Genomic DNA, 14,521 nt, shown 5'->3' with positions numbered 1-14,521 from the left:
TGCGACCTGCACATTAAGAGTCAAAGAAAAATGAAAAGTGAGAGATTGTAGGAACTTTCCAAAGTTGTCTACCCCAGGGAATGGCTAGCGTTGGTTGTAAGTAGAACACTAAATAGCCTGGTGTAGTGGAAAGAACCACAGGCTTGACCTTTAGAAAACCTTGGTGCTGACCCAGGTTTTGTCTGCAGTTAGCTCCCTAGGCACTGTGCGGGCACTTTAGAAATGTATGTATTATTAGACATGGAAGAAATAACCCAGCCAGAAGATATCCAGAGGAAAATGTAATAGCTGGGTCTCTTCAATTCTATTTAATCAGCGTGGGTACTTTGCTGTGTTTATTTTCTCACTATTTTAGTAAACAAATAGTTCAGATGTTACAAAATTGAAGCTTTATTGGACCCTTTGCCTAATATTGAACCCAATCAAAATATAAATAAATTTGACTTTCTTAAACAATTTAAAATATTCTGCATGGTTGTTCGCATATATGGTATGCATGTATCTTAATAGCCTATTATGGTTTTAAAATTTTATATACTATGTATCAAAGGTAGACACAAATTATTATCTTAAAAATTGCTCTACCATGTACAGTTAGATTTTTTTCTGCTACTTTATTTTAGATTTCTCTTGCTGCGACTCTACCTTACTCCATCAGTAGTCTTTATCTAATTAATATAACTTTGTTTGGTCCTTATCCCTCTCATACTCATTTGTAAGTTATGCATTTTATTTCTAGTCTTTTAGAGACTGTCTGTAATTTGTGATGCTTCTACCCATTATTAATTCTCTAACATGTGTGCAAGGAAAGCCTTTACTTAGTACACTTCATGATTCCTTAGATCACCCAGTCCTGATTTTCATGCTGTTGTGGTGGAAAATCTCAACGCTGACATGTTGCAAGACAAAAGGAAGCTCATTTATTTGCTTATTTACTATAAACACCTGTGTGTTTCTACACATATAGTATCTGGTTTCTCTTCTTGTCGATTTTTTCAAATCATACTCCTTATTTCCGAATTTTTCTTTATGAATTATGTCCTTCAACACTTCCTTCAGCAAAGATTTGAGTGTTCAACCCCACCCTTCACTATCTAAAGATGCTTCGTTTTACACTTCCTGAAATGCACAGAAGTCTCTGTTCACAGTTATTTTCCTACAGGACTTTGAACAAGATCTTTGATTAGTGAAAAATAGGTTGTCACTGTGATTGCTGTACTCTGGACAACTGTCTCATCTAGTGGGACTTAACAGTCTGTTTTCCATTGTTAACACGTGTGTGGGTTTATTTTTCTTTCCTCTATTGTCTGCATTCATTGTTGCTCATGGAAAAACCTCCTGTTTCTTGAATTCTGGAAAATAACAGACATTACCTCTCCTAAGCCTTCTTCCTTATTCTTTGTTGTTGCTGGTTTTTGTTCTTATTATTACACACATGTTGCTTCCCACGAATTCTTAATTTTTTCTTTCTATTTTTTTCCATCATTGTATCACTCTATAGGTATAGACCCTGAAGAACTACCTGGGTTCTCTCTAACTTTTTGTTTTCTAATGGTTTTGGTCATGCCAAGCTAGTATTTAAGCTGCTGTTGTATTTCCCACTTTCATTTTTTATTTCTTGAGGAATCCAAAGATAAGTGATTTTTTTTTTTTAAAAAAAGGCAACTTTCTTTTTTTCAGCCTTTCTTACTATTTTGTTTTCCTTCTGTAAGAATTCTCCTGTCTTTAAGCTTTCATTCATCCCCAATGGAGTTTTTCATTCATCTCCTATGGAGTTTTTCATTCATCTCCTATGGAGTTTTTCATTCATCTCCTATGGAGTTTTTCATTTATCTCTACCCTATGGAGTTTCTCTGGTGCTCTCTTTGAGGAGTACTTTGTGATCACCTCACTCTACATCTCCAGTTGGTCTGTATTGACAGAAAGTCTTTCCTTAGCAATTTAGTGGATGCTTCCCTCTCTCAGAAGTGACAGCTCCATTCTCAATGCCTGTACCTACTTGCTATAGCCTGAGGTCCAGTTTCAAATAAGAATCTTCGATGTTGGGCTTCAGCAGACAGGAAGGACGGTCTGATCACTAAGATCACAGTCCTACCTCTGTCAATCGTTCATATGCACCCATTTGTCGTATGTCATATGCATATGTCAGTCACACATATGCACCCATTTGAAGACTCAGCTCAACCATTTCATTCAGTTTCCTCTCACTGGTACCAAGAGACTTCAGTCTCTGCCCATGACTGTAGACTTCCTTTGTTTTATTAACATTAAATTTTTATTATTTATTTTAAAACAAAAGTATTACAGTCCATTTATTTGATATTGGAGAGATATAAAATATAAATTCCTCCTCTACCATGAGGTCTCTCCATTTATCAAGCAAGAAAACTAAATCCCAGGAAATAGAATAGCTTATCCAAGGCACAGCCCAATTAATATTAGTGTACATATTACAAAGTAGTTCACTATTTATTTAAACATTTATTTATATCATTGTGGACCCATGTATTTCCCCACACACACACTTCATTTTGCTTACCAAATTGTTCCCTTGATATATCTTTGACTTACCCGTCTTATGTGCAGGTAAGTGTGTATGTGTCCACGTATTAAACTAACTCCCTCCCTCCCTCCCTCCCTCCCTCCCTCCCTCCAATCTTCCCTTCCTTCTTTTATTTCTGGCAGTGTGAGAGTCTTTTGGTATAAATTTCCTGTCCCAGACCTGAAATCATTAATTTGTCTGAAGAGCCCAGATTTCTTTCATAAGTAGATTATTGGCTAAAAGAAAATGGTGAACTAAATTCAACATAACGAGACATTATTTCCCCTGTTCATCCTCACTTGTAAAATATTTGGTGTTCTTTCTTCGGTCAGTTTCACAGGACTACTAAGAATAGATAAAAGGCTTCATGAAGTCATAGGATTTCTTTGAAAAAAGAGACTTTCAAAATGAATGTGTGACCCCCTAGAAAAAAATTGGAAAAGCAGCTAAGATAACATGCCATCTTTTTTGCCGGTTAAGACCACACAACTCTTTTAAATATGAGTTGACTATTGAACTATCACTTGAAAACTTCTTAAATACATGATCAAATTAAATTAATAATATACTAAATTTCTTTTCTTCTTCCCTATATATGCACTAAATTTAAAGAAATAGACTCTTCTTTAATCAGAGCCAAGGGGAATACCACAGCAAATTTTAATAAGCTACTGTTGCTTGTTTAAACAAAGAAGCTAAAATGTTGCAATGTATCTTTCATATGTGCTCTGTCTCCAAAGCCTTGTGCTTATTTACAAGTCTCCACAACAGAACAGTTGCCATAGATATAGTAAAAGCCCAACGGACAGCTTGCTGAACCTTTGGAAAAACAATTGCATTTCCAAAGGTGAGGAATAGATATTGAGTTTTAATGACAGTTGATCTTTAGGATAACGTCATAGTTGATAGGAGGTTTTCAGAATAAAATCCAAGATTTCAGGTAAATCTAGGGACCAATTACGTGAAATTCAAAGAGAACAGTGAATGCCAGTGAGTCTTACAGCAACTATGTGCAAGTCAGCATTGGGAATAAAGCCTTTTCTGAGATAATGATAATGAAGATGGCATGAAGATGATGACCACAGATGGTACTCTGGGCTCCGGAGTTTGCTGCTTCAGTTACAAAGTAACTTCAGTTGGCAACTTCATTCCATTCCTCTCAAAGGGAAAGAAGCCAGCTCCCATTGGAGGTTTTGGCCTTCTGAAGATCTATTTTTATTATTTTTAATGTGTGTGTGTGTGTGTGTGTGTGTGTGTGTGTGTGTGTGTGCTCAGTTTCTTTGTCTTTTTAACATTTTCTTTTCCCACCTGAAACTCATGATCAAGTACTGACATTCAAGATCTCCAATGGAGTTTTCCACTCTGGAAGGCCAGTTTACGAGCCCTCCTTATCTTCTATCAATTTGAAGACAAAAAAATGTCTTATGAACATATGATTTGTAAAAATTTAACCTCTTGGTAATGTGTAAAGAGAAGGGGGAACGAAGCAGGAAACAATGCGGTGGGAAGGGAGGCCAAGTAGAACAAAGGTGGCCATGGGATGCATGGTCATCCAATGGCTCAGGCCAGAGAACTGAGATGGGTTGTCTGGCTATTTAATAAGAAGCAAATCCTCCAATGAGAACATGCTCTGGTCCTCACATATCACTTGACCACTGAAGGAGAACAAGATGTTGATGAGATTAGTACTTCAAAAGAAAGTCTTCCAGAATGACAAACCCACTGTAGAGCAAAGTAGCTGAAAAGAGAGGAAAGACACGGGCAGCCAGGACAGCAGACATTGGGGACACTCACCTGTCTTCTAGGTTGGTTCTGTTTTCTGCCTCGACCACTCAAGGAAGACTGTAAGTTCATATGTAAGGTGGTCTCTGTAATAACTTCAGCTACACAAAGCCATCACTGCGAAGCTTGGGAGATGTGAGGTAAGGCTTAGTCCATTCTCTGGCTTCATCTTCTCTTGATAACATTTAGAAATTGATCTTTTCTGTTTGTTCATGGGGTGATTATTGGCTTCTAAACTTCTTTATCTTTTCTGTTTCACCCACCAAAGTCAAAATGCACCACAGTATGAATGTTGCATTTCTATACAATACTTTTTTTTATTAAAACATTTGAGAATCTTAATTCACCAATAATATAAATTCTATGTGTGCCTTTTGAAAATGAGTCTTCATAGTATGGGATTAAACAGCTGTTATTTCATATAGAGTGACTTCTTAGTTTGTCTTCAAGACCCCTTTAATCCTCAGTCTAACCCTAATTTATAGAGTTAAAATGGTCATTTAAAATGTAGCCTTGTACAAGGAGATGATCTAATTATTCAGCCTTACTCTATCAATGTAATGAATTATGGAGTTTTCCCAGAGTATTTCACCTGAGAGAAGGGATGTGTCAAATGCTATGGTATGAATTTTCCAGCAAGCCAGTATAGATGCCAGAAAAGTCTTGAGTGTTTAGTGCCATGATCTAAGAGTTATTTTTATACAGCTCAAAGAGCAAATGTTAATAATTCATATTTCTTTCTCTAGTGCTGGGAATATGTGTTATACTGAAGAGGTTTTTATACACATAAAATATATTATGTGTGATAATAGTATATTTAGTATTCATTCAAATAATAAGCAGACTGTCATCTATTTGTGATTACTCCAGAAAAAAATTAACTAAAAAAATCTAAAGCAAATCCTCAAAGAATTCAAGTGAATTTCTGAATCAGGAAATATCAACTTTTTTTTTCTGTGTAGTAGAGGGTCAGTATACCTGGGAGTATGTGCATATACATGGGCAGACGAGAGGTCTGTGTCAGGTGGATTCCCCAGTCTCTGTCCACCTTATAGTTTTTGAGGTGGAATTGATCAATGAACCTGGAGCTCACTGATTCAGCTAGACTGGCTTGCTACATGAGCCCTGGGATCCTCCTGGCTTACTTTCCCTGCTGCTGGAAACAGGTGCATGCCTGTGCACCTGACTTTTTATATATGTATATGACTGATTATCACACTCAGGTCCTCATACTTGTGTGGTAAGCACTTTCCCAACTAAGTCACAGTCCTAGCTGCAAATATCAACTTCTTGAGACTCCTGCTAGTCAAACAAATGGGCCTCAATCTGTACACCTGCCGGGAAGCCTATTCCTACTATGAAGCCTGGCTGGATGTCTGTTAGGTGAAAAAAACATTCTTACATATCTGATGTATGTTCCATCTTCACTATGGTATGATTGTTAAGTTTCTGTATGCAGTGTTCTGTGTACTGTGAAACATCTGACTGGTTCCATTGACTGTTGGGGGTTTGATGGCTTTGGATAGCATTGCATGCTGCTGTGTGTAGATTAAGTGTAGCTTTAGGCCTAAAAGTAAGCCGAGTGGTCATGTATTCTTATTTTGTCTTGTCAATAATATCTCTAAGAGTAAGACAGGTACTGTAAATTTATTATGGCTAAGAAGCTTTATGCTAAGTTCCATTCACAATGAAAGAAAGGTAGTTTATAAATTATTGTCTTAAATTTAGGTTAACTGAATAATGTCAAGGGAAATTTTGTTTGGACAAGTAAGCTATGATTTGATTTTACTGAGTCTAGCTCAACAAATGCATTTTTATAAATTAAAACAGCTTCCAAATGTTAACCTCTGCTTAAGATTTAAAAAGAACAATTTCTTGGGAAGATACCTACTTAAATGGCTTTCTAAAAATTAGCCTCTGCTTTATGCCTCTATCTATACTAATCTTTCATGAAAAAAATACCTTATGAAACCAGGAGGAAGTGAGTGAGTGGGAGTGTCTGAGGAGACATGGGCCTTGGGTAACTGCCTTCTTAGCCTTGCTCAAAAGCCTAAGCAGGAAATACATGCATTTAGTCACAATCATGGCCATGATTACACTGTGAAATTAGGTCAGAGTATCCAGTTGGTGCTGGGCAGGGAACACAGTGGAAAGGGTTTCTCTCTGTATCCTAGCATCCAAGCTACAGTTTTGACTTGGACCACCCTCCAGCAGCACCATCTGTCAGATAGCAAAGAGGATGAGAGATTAGCATCACATCTATCTGCTGATGGATGGCACCCTCACACCAGTGGGTCAAAGGTGACCGAGGTATGGTTTTTACGAGTATAGGTGTATGAACTTTGAGCCAGTAAACACTAAGAGCAGGTTGCACTGTTCTTTTTATCAATTATCTGACAGAGGATCTTTAACGACTTCATGCTGTAAGTTGCAAAACATTTTATTAGAGTCAACCATAAATTGTCTGGGGATGGAAGGAGCCGAAAGAACTGGACATCCACATTTGTTGAACAGAGCAATATAATGAAGACCGCTGGGGGTTAAACACAGAAGTAGGGAAAAGGTCATTGCTGTTATGGTGCTTATGAGCCCTTGATGAGAAAAAAAATAGATTGAGTGGGTGCAATTCAAAGACATACCATTCAAGGCTTCACGGCTTGCACTGAGTCTAAAATTCCATCAATACTGAACCTATTCAGGGGGGTTAGAAATCTTTTCAGTCTTTCTCGTGTTAAGTATGTAATGATCCTGTAGAAGATGGAATGCTTCAAAGGGCACAGCCTTATAGAGAAGACACCTGGCTGGACCTGTTCTGGAATCTATTAGCTTTTATTCAGAAAATAGAGCAAGCACTTAACATGAGTCAGTCCCTGTTATTTCCACCAAGAAAACTGTTACAGACACTTCTCAGTACAAGAGAGGGTGCCCAGGCAGTTCTGAGGCACAGAAGGGTAGGAGGAAGATTTATGTGTCGGATCCCTACTCTTACTAAGTGCTCTGAGTCATGTAGGTTCATCATTAGAGTAGGAAATGACAACATGATGTGGAGAGAACAGTAGGGAACCGAACCTCCATGGAGACAGAGGAGAAAACCTTGTGCTTTCATCTGCACAAGTGACAGATGCCTTTATACTGTAGTGGAGAGGATCACTGTCCTAGTAGACGTGAGGGGTGGAGTCAAATTCTGGGCCTTGTCTCAGAATAGTCCACAGACTCTGGGTAGCTCGTGTCAGCCACTGAAGGACGTGCTTTTCTGAAGACTATAGTCCTAGAAATGTAGAAGAAGGGTAGATCTCATTTATTCATTTGAAATGCAGTTACATTTATTAAACAAGTGCTAACGAAGTCCCTTCAGAAAAATTAGTGTATATGCACACACATACAACACACACACACACACACACACACACACACACACACACACAGACAGAGAGAGAGAGAGAGAGAGAGAGAGAGAGAGAATGAGAGAGAAAGAGAGAGAGAGGGAGAGAGAGAGAGAGAAGAGACCACAATAGATACTTGATTTTAAAAGGGAATTTTGATCTACCCAGGTTAGTCTTAATCTGTAATTATTTATAAATTATGTTATTGCCTTTTCTAGTTTGGGGAGTCTATGAACACATTTATAATTGGACATATATAGCATTTCAAGCATTTCATTTACTTTTTTCCAGGGGATATTACTTACTAAGAATTTGTATCTTTCAAAGGAAGCCGAAATATTACATCCTAAATGAAAAAAATAATTTGAGATTTTGGAATGCTGGTTGGGAGGGCTGGGTGAAGGTGTGTGCATGAAAGGAACTGAGGACATCCAGAGGATCTGTTGATATGTTATCAGATCAATAATCCAAAAACTGTGAGTATTTGGAAAACAGAAAAATGCTGTCCTTTGAAGCCACTATGGATATAAAGGTCTTTATGTGAACTTTGTGAGTGTTCTGATCTGGTGGTTCAATAATCCTATCACAGAGGAAACATCAATCTCTAGGCTGTGGAACACCTGGGAAATGCGCTTCAGTCCAAGTATGCATAGTAGATAATGCATTAACTTTATAGTTTATCTCAAGACCTGATTGGTAAATCACATATAATTCTACCTACTAGTCTATGTCTGGAAACAATGAAAAGACTTTATAGATATTTCAGGCTTGGGCAGGAAATACGTGAAACACGTCACTAAAGGTTGATGCAACATTTTCTCATGAGAATACTACAAACTTTTGGAAGAAGAAATGGGGAAATGGAGAGGTGAAGGGGATGTGAGGAAGACTAGGAGAATTAGCAGAGAGGGGATAAAGGAGGAAGGAAGGGGGAAGAGAGTTAGGGAGGGTAAGACAAATGGGGAACGAGAAAAGGGAAGAGAAAGTGAAAGAAAGGACAGGTAAACATATACATTGTGTGTGTGTGTGTGTGTGTGTGTGTGTGTGTGTGTGTGTGTGTGTGTGTGTGTGTGTGTGTGTGTTTACTTGAAAGTCCAGGATTGAAATCAGCAGCTAAATCTGTTATTTTAGTCACAGCACTTAAACAGTTGTTCCCAGTAACTTAAGAATCAGCTTTTGAACACTAAGAATGAAATCTTTTCTAGGGGAAAATACGAGAGTTACAATAGTATCTATGTATGAAAATGTCATAACAAGATTCATTATCTTATTCATTAACCACAAAATTCCCACAGGATTCTTGAGGAAGAGGAAGAAAAGAAGGGGGACTCCATTGACTGTCAGTAAGAAGGGAAGCAGACCAGATGTACACGGAGTCACACAGACATAAGAGTCACACATTTCATGACAAGGCACTTTCAGGGCAGCTAAAGAGATTTCTGCTAGGGCATAGTGAAGTCAGAGATGGCCAGGACAGCTCCCCTAATAACAGTAAACATTTATAGAGCTCCTTGGACTCTATAGGGCATCCCCAGCAGTGACATTATTTCCCACAATAACCATGCAGGTTTACATATTCTCCTTCCCATTTTCAGCAGAGGGAATTGTTGCTCAGGAAGGCTTAGTGTCTTACCTTAAGACCATTCACACAGCAGCTATAAAACTCACAGCCTCTTGATTCTAGATTTTTTTACTTCTCACTTTCCTTCGTCTTTGTGGAGCCCCCTAAGTTACCTCCAAGGAAGAAACTTAACTACTCAGAGCAGACAATGCCACGACTACCTGAAGTTATTCCTATAAAAATGCCAAAACAAAACAAAACTCAGGCTTGAAGGTCTACATGTACAATAAAATAACTTTCAATTACTGTAATAAAATATGCAGTACTTTTTCCAGCCAATGTGATTAAAGTATTTCTGAGTTCTGTAATGATGAAGCCTTGTCACCATACTGGAAGTTTAAGGAAATTTTCCATGTGTTGTTGAATGTCAAGAAATTAAGAGACATTGTTTATGGACAGTTATTTCTAAGAGCTATGAGACAGGGGCTGATGCAACCCAAGTTGCCAGCATCCCTTATACGAGACATGGGGCAGGGGCTGTAAGGAAAACAGTGATGGATGAGCAGCCAGCTACAACAGACCTCAGAAGATGTGGGAAGGGGAAGAAAAGTGGACAGTGGAAACAGGAGAAACAGGAAGGTGGGTGTTCTGTTTGGAGACTGGAGTGTGAGTGTGGTTGAATTAACCAGACAGCTCACTTGGGAGAACAGTCAATTAAGAACCTGGAGAAGAGAAGGATGGAAGGGGGAAGGGGAGAAGGGTACAGACTGAAGCCGAAATGCAAACTTGGAAGCAGGTGAGAGGAGGAAGACAGCTAGAGAGCATCAACGGGGAAGGGTGATCTAGTAGGAATACAGAGGACTCATCAGGGATGGAAGCTGGGATTGGAAAAGACCTGTTACAAAAAGTACGTTAGGATTCTAGAATGAGATAGTAGCAATCAAGAAAATAACCGACAAGAAGAAATTATTGTAATTATTATTCTACTATTAGGATTAATAGGGAGCATTCCCAGAATTGGTGCTGATTCATTTGGAGATACATGATACAAAGCTAATTTTGAGAAATATTAGTGCATTCAAAGATGTTTAAAACTCTTGAAAATGCTGGGCAAGGTGGTGCACACCTGTATTCCAATGCTCAGGGAGTTGAGATAGGAAGGTGATGAGATCCAAGTGGAATTATACTTTTGAAAGCAACAGAAAATATTTTCATTTTTCCTCTTATGCCTTGGTTGTGACCTGTGCTGCCAGGAAATGCTCAGGGGAGCTCTGGAAGACACAAGAAACCATCTGTTCTAATTTGATTTTTTTTGAGGGAACTTCCCCCTCTTCTATTTGGTATCAGGGTACTAGAGTCTACCTTTCTCACTTTTAAAAGAAAATTGTAAACAATGCAACCAACATGCTTTCCAGAGCCCAAAGAACAACTAACTGAAACACTGTTCACCTTCCTTTGCCTTTTCGTCCCACGGTCTGACAGGGACTCAGTTTTCCTCACATTCTTTCTCAACCTACAGAAATGCTAACCAATCTCAGGTTAAAAAAAGAAAAGAAAACTGCACATCAAAGCCTGAGATAAAGAGCAGAATGAATTTCACAACTCAGGACATTTATTTGAATTTTTATATGGTTTCAGAAGCCCCAGAGAAAAACTCCTGCCACTAAGAATGGAGCTACAAATTATCACCTTCATCTTTCAGCTCTCCCCACAATTCTACCCATTTTCTCTTTGCCCTCTGTCTCACCTCCTTCATCCTCTCCTCTTCCCTCCATTCCCTCTTTCTCCTCTGCTTTTTTTTTTTGCTCCCTCCTATAGCAATCATAAATACCATTGCTGGCTATTATTCATCACTCTCCATTTTACCAGACATTGTGCTAAATGCCCAATATATACATCATTATTTAACCTGTCCCACAAAAATGCCATTTACAAAATAGTACAGTTTCAGAACAAGAAAAAATTAAAAGGCTGCTGCCCTATGATTATACTGTCCTCAATGAAAACAGAACATAGTTGAGGGGGTATCAATCATTTCAACAGAAATGCTTTTTCTACAATAAAAAGAGCCAACATAAATGGAATCGCTTTACCTTAATGCCATTGTATGAGGATAACAGTAAAAGGCTTCAGTTACTTATACATATGGATTTGATATATCAAGTTTTAAAAGAAGCTTACTATTTATTTAGATGAATTATTTTTATGGAATTTATATGGAATTCATGCTTGTGTATTTTTCTGCAGTGGAGTTATTTGATAACTATCTTGGTGTAAAAAAGAAGGAAGATAGAATATTTTATTTATATAACTCTCATGTATATTTGAGCCCACCATAGATTAGACTTTTGAGTATATGTTATTTTTATTTTTATGTAATGCACATGCCATATTGTTTGTGTAAACATACTGTGGACCATTTTTTCTGGAGTTAATTTGTACACTCTAAGAGACAATAGCAAGCCTAAGCGATGCATAACCATGTTCTGGTTTCAAAAAGCAGCAGAACTGTACTTCAATCCAGGCCTTACAACTCCATAGCTACACAATCTTGGGAGAGTTCTTTAGCCTGTATGAAGTCCACCAAGTTTCTTCTTTGATAAACATAGAGTAATGATAGTAATGATTGCCGCTTTCCACAGTCATTGTGAAGGTGGATTAAAGAAGTGAATGAGACATCCAGCATACAGTACATACTCCCCAGGCGCCAATCCTCTTTCTCCACCGTTCTTTCTATTTATTATAGTAATGTGCTCTGTCTGCATCTGCACTGACCTTGACCTACACCTACATGTATGCATTTGTATATACTCATATTCACATATGAAATCACATTCATTAAGGACATAAATTTATGGAATTCTAGGTGTATCTTCCAGTGAAAAATCAAGCTTTACTTCAATCCATGTGGAAGGTCATAAAGAACCTTACTTACAAAGCCAAATGTTTCTCTTTGATATAACTGGTAACAGTACCCTGGAAACCACAGATGTATCCTAGCACCACCTAGTGGGAAATTCTACTTTCTACCCCATGCTGTAGTATACTGGTTCCAGCCATGGCTCCCACTCACCATTTTGTGAGGGCTGGAGGTTCCTTCCACCACCCTAAAGAATGCCTGTACTGAATAAGTTGATCTCCATTTCTATTTATATCTTTCTAGTTTTCTTAATGAGTGGTTCTGGATGTGAGTGCACTGCCTTGAAATCTTCCTGCCTTTATCAACAGACAAGGAGAAGACTTGAACCACCTCATAACCGGACCTGAATGACTGTGAGTCAAGTATCATAAGTCTGTGTCTTCAGATCCTAGAAGGATAATTATGTGTCTTATGAGAATGGCTTACTAGATCTAAACTTAGGAACATTTTACATTTTCTCTGAAAAAAAAATAAGAATTCTTACTCTCAAGGGGAATTTTGAGTCACAAACAATTCCATAGGCCAGTTGTTTCCAAGAGATGAGGTGCCATTGCTGTTCTTTTGGTCATGAAGAAAGCCAAGCTGATTGCAGAAATTGTTTCTACTTCCCTTTGATTAATTCATGGGATATGGTCCTTTCCTTTAGTGGTAGAATTTTTATGAGCCCAAAGATCAATAATAGTGAAGAAAACCCAGGCCATTGCAGTTATATTTATACAGATGATTATTGTGCAAGTGTGTTATCCCCTTCAAAACCTTGAAGATGACTTAGAAATTTAGTCATGGATGAAGTAAGAAATTCATGTCATCTTGATTAGTTAATTGGTCTGAAGAGCTAATAAATACTATAGAAAATCACTCAAACCATTATCAATGTTTGAATGAAATGACCAGACAAATTAATTATCCTATTTAGGCTTCTCATTTAACAGTATGGCACATATAAGTAGGGTAGAAAACAAGTGTTGCTCATTCTCCTGTTAACCTGTCTCAAATGCCCACCAAGGTCCAGAGACATTTGGATTGGTCTAATAGATTAGTCCACTGTGTCATACAATTCCTATACTTACGCTAGCTTGTTCCTAGTACTTTCAATAAAAATGGTAGAGATTTCTATCTCAAAGTGCCCACAATCCAGGATAAGAGAAGGGGACTAAGTAGACAGCAGATAGATGAGAATTAGAGATGAGAGTTATCACTGGAATATATTCATCACAAGATTTCTACTACTCATATGAGTCACATCTTGTGGAAGAAGACAAACATTTGTGCCAGACATCGTGGTCTACCTTTGTTCCTTGTGCACATAAATTAGAAGCATATGAACATACTCAACTTGACGCACTCGACAAGAACACAACTCATCTGAAAGGGCTGGGTTTGTTTTGGCAAAGGTTGAATGCCCAAAGTTTGCCTTCCTCTTCCTTTCCTCATGGGGTAAGTGCTGGGCCTTCTCCATACCTTGAGGGAAGTCAGAATGTCAGTCTCCGGGTTGGGGGAACAGGGAAGGAAATGCACCATGCTTTTGTTGTACTTGAGGTAACTGACTTACAAAGAGGGTCTTCATCAATGGTATGCATCTGTTTCTGCAAGAGTGGTCTTTCTGCACTCTTGTAATATTATAGTCTCTAGGATTCCTTTCTCTCCAAACTCAGAAATCATTGTGACTACATTTGTCTGTATTGATAATTTCATGTAGTGGAATCTGTCCCCATGCTAGATTCTGGAGTAGGGTGGAGGGCATTACTTTGTCTTTCACTTGATGCCTAGGCAGCACACGCATTGATTTCATGTCTTTCCTGTTTATGAGATGTTCATTTGCACTTTTCCTGTATTGTGTTTATCCAGATTGTATTGCAGATGCATCTACAATAGCTGATCATTAACAGCAAATGTTTATTGAACATTTTTGACTGTGGATTGGCTCTAGGCTACAATCTGGGAATAATTAGAAGAGTTGAATGTACTTCTTTGCCCTGGAGGATTTTGCTATCTACTGGACCATGTTTTTTAAACAAACAACAATAACAACAAAAGATATGATAACAGATCACACACACCGTGAGCCCTACAAACAATAGTTGTTGCTACTCAGAGAAAAGAGAAATTGATGAGGGCTAGATATCCTGATAAGGTGTTAGGAGTAAGATGGAACTGAAGTGGTTTCCTAAGAAATGTAAAGACTCTGTTGATAGGATCCTGAATATGAGATTTTTCTGAAGATCTCATGAAAAGAACCCCCCCAGACACATACTTGTAAGATGCAATTACCTTATTGTTTATGAGGTAAGACTAAGAAGCAATAGTCTGCTGCTTTGAGGTACTTCTTCCAG

The 14,521-nt window shown here is 38.1% G+C and overlaps 1 long non-coding RNA gene across 9 annotated transcripts in view; it reads right to left on the bottom strand.

The window, feature by feature from the left end:
• Positions 1 to 14,521, bottom strand: part of LOC128113003 (uncharacterized) — a 202,537-nt gene that overhangs the window by 62,277 nt on the left and 125,739 nt on the right. For 5 of the 9 annotated variants that reach the window (XR_008219272.1, XR_008219289.1, XR_008219290.1 and 2 more), the window contains one exon: positions 6,749 to 7,592. The exons of 2 other annotated variants lie outside the window; for them this stretch is intronic. This is a non-coding gene — a long non-coding RNA (uncharacterized LOC128113003). Of the gene's footprint in view, positions 1 to 6,748; positions 7,593 to 10,394; positions 10,540 to 14,521 lie in introns of those variants that run through there. 2 more of the 9 variants (XR_008219269.1, XR_008219287.1) reach the window with 1 other exon arrangement.

Source organism: Peromyscus californicus, unplaced genomic scaffold, assembly GCF_007827085.1.
Source record: "Peromyscus californicus insignis strain IS unplaced genomic scaffold, ASM782708v3 Scaffold_17__1_contigs__length_78620276, whole genome shotgun sequence".
Taxonomy (NCBI): Eukaryota; Metazoa; Chordata; class Mammalia; order Rodentia; family Cricetidae; genus Peromyscus; species Peromyscus californicus.
Note: the sequence above shows the minus strand (reverse complement) of the source record. Positions and strands in the feature narration are given on the sequence as shown.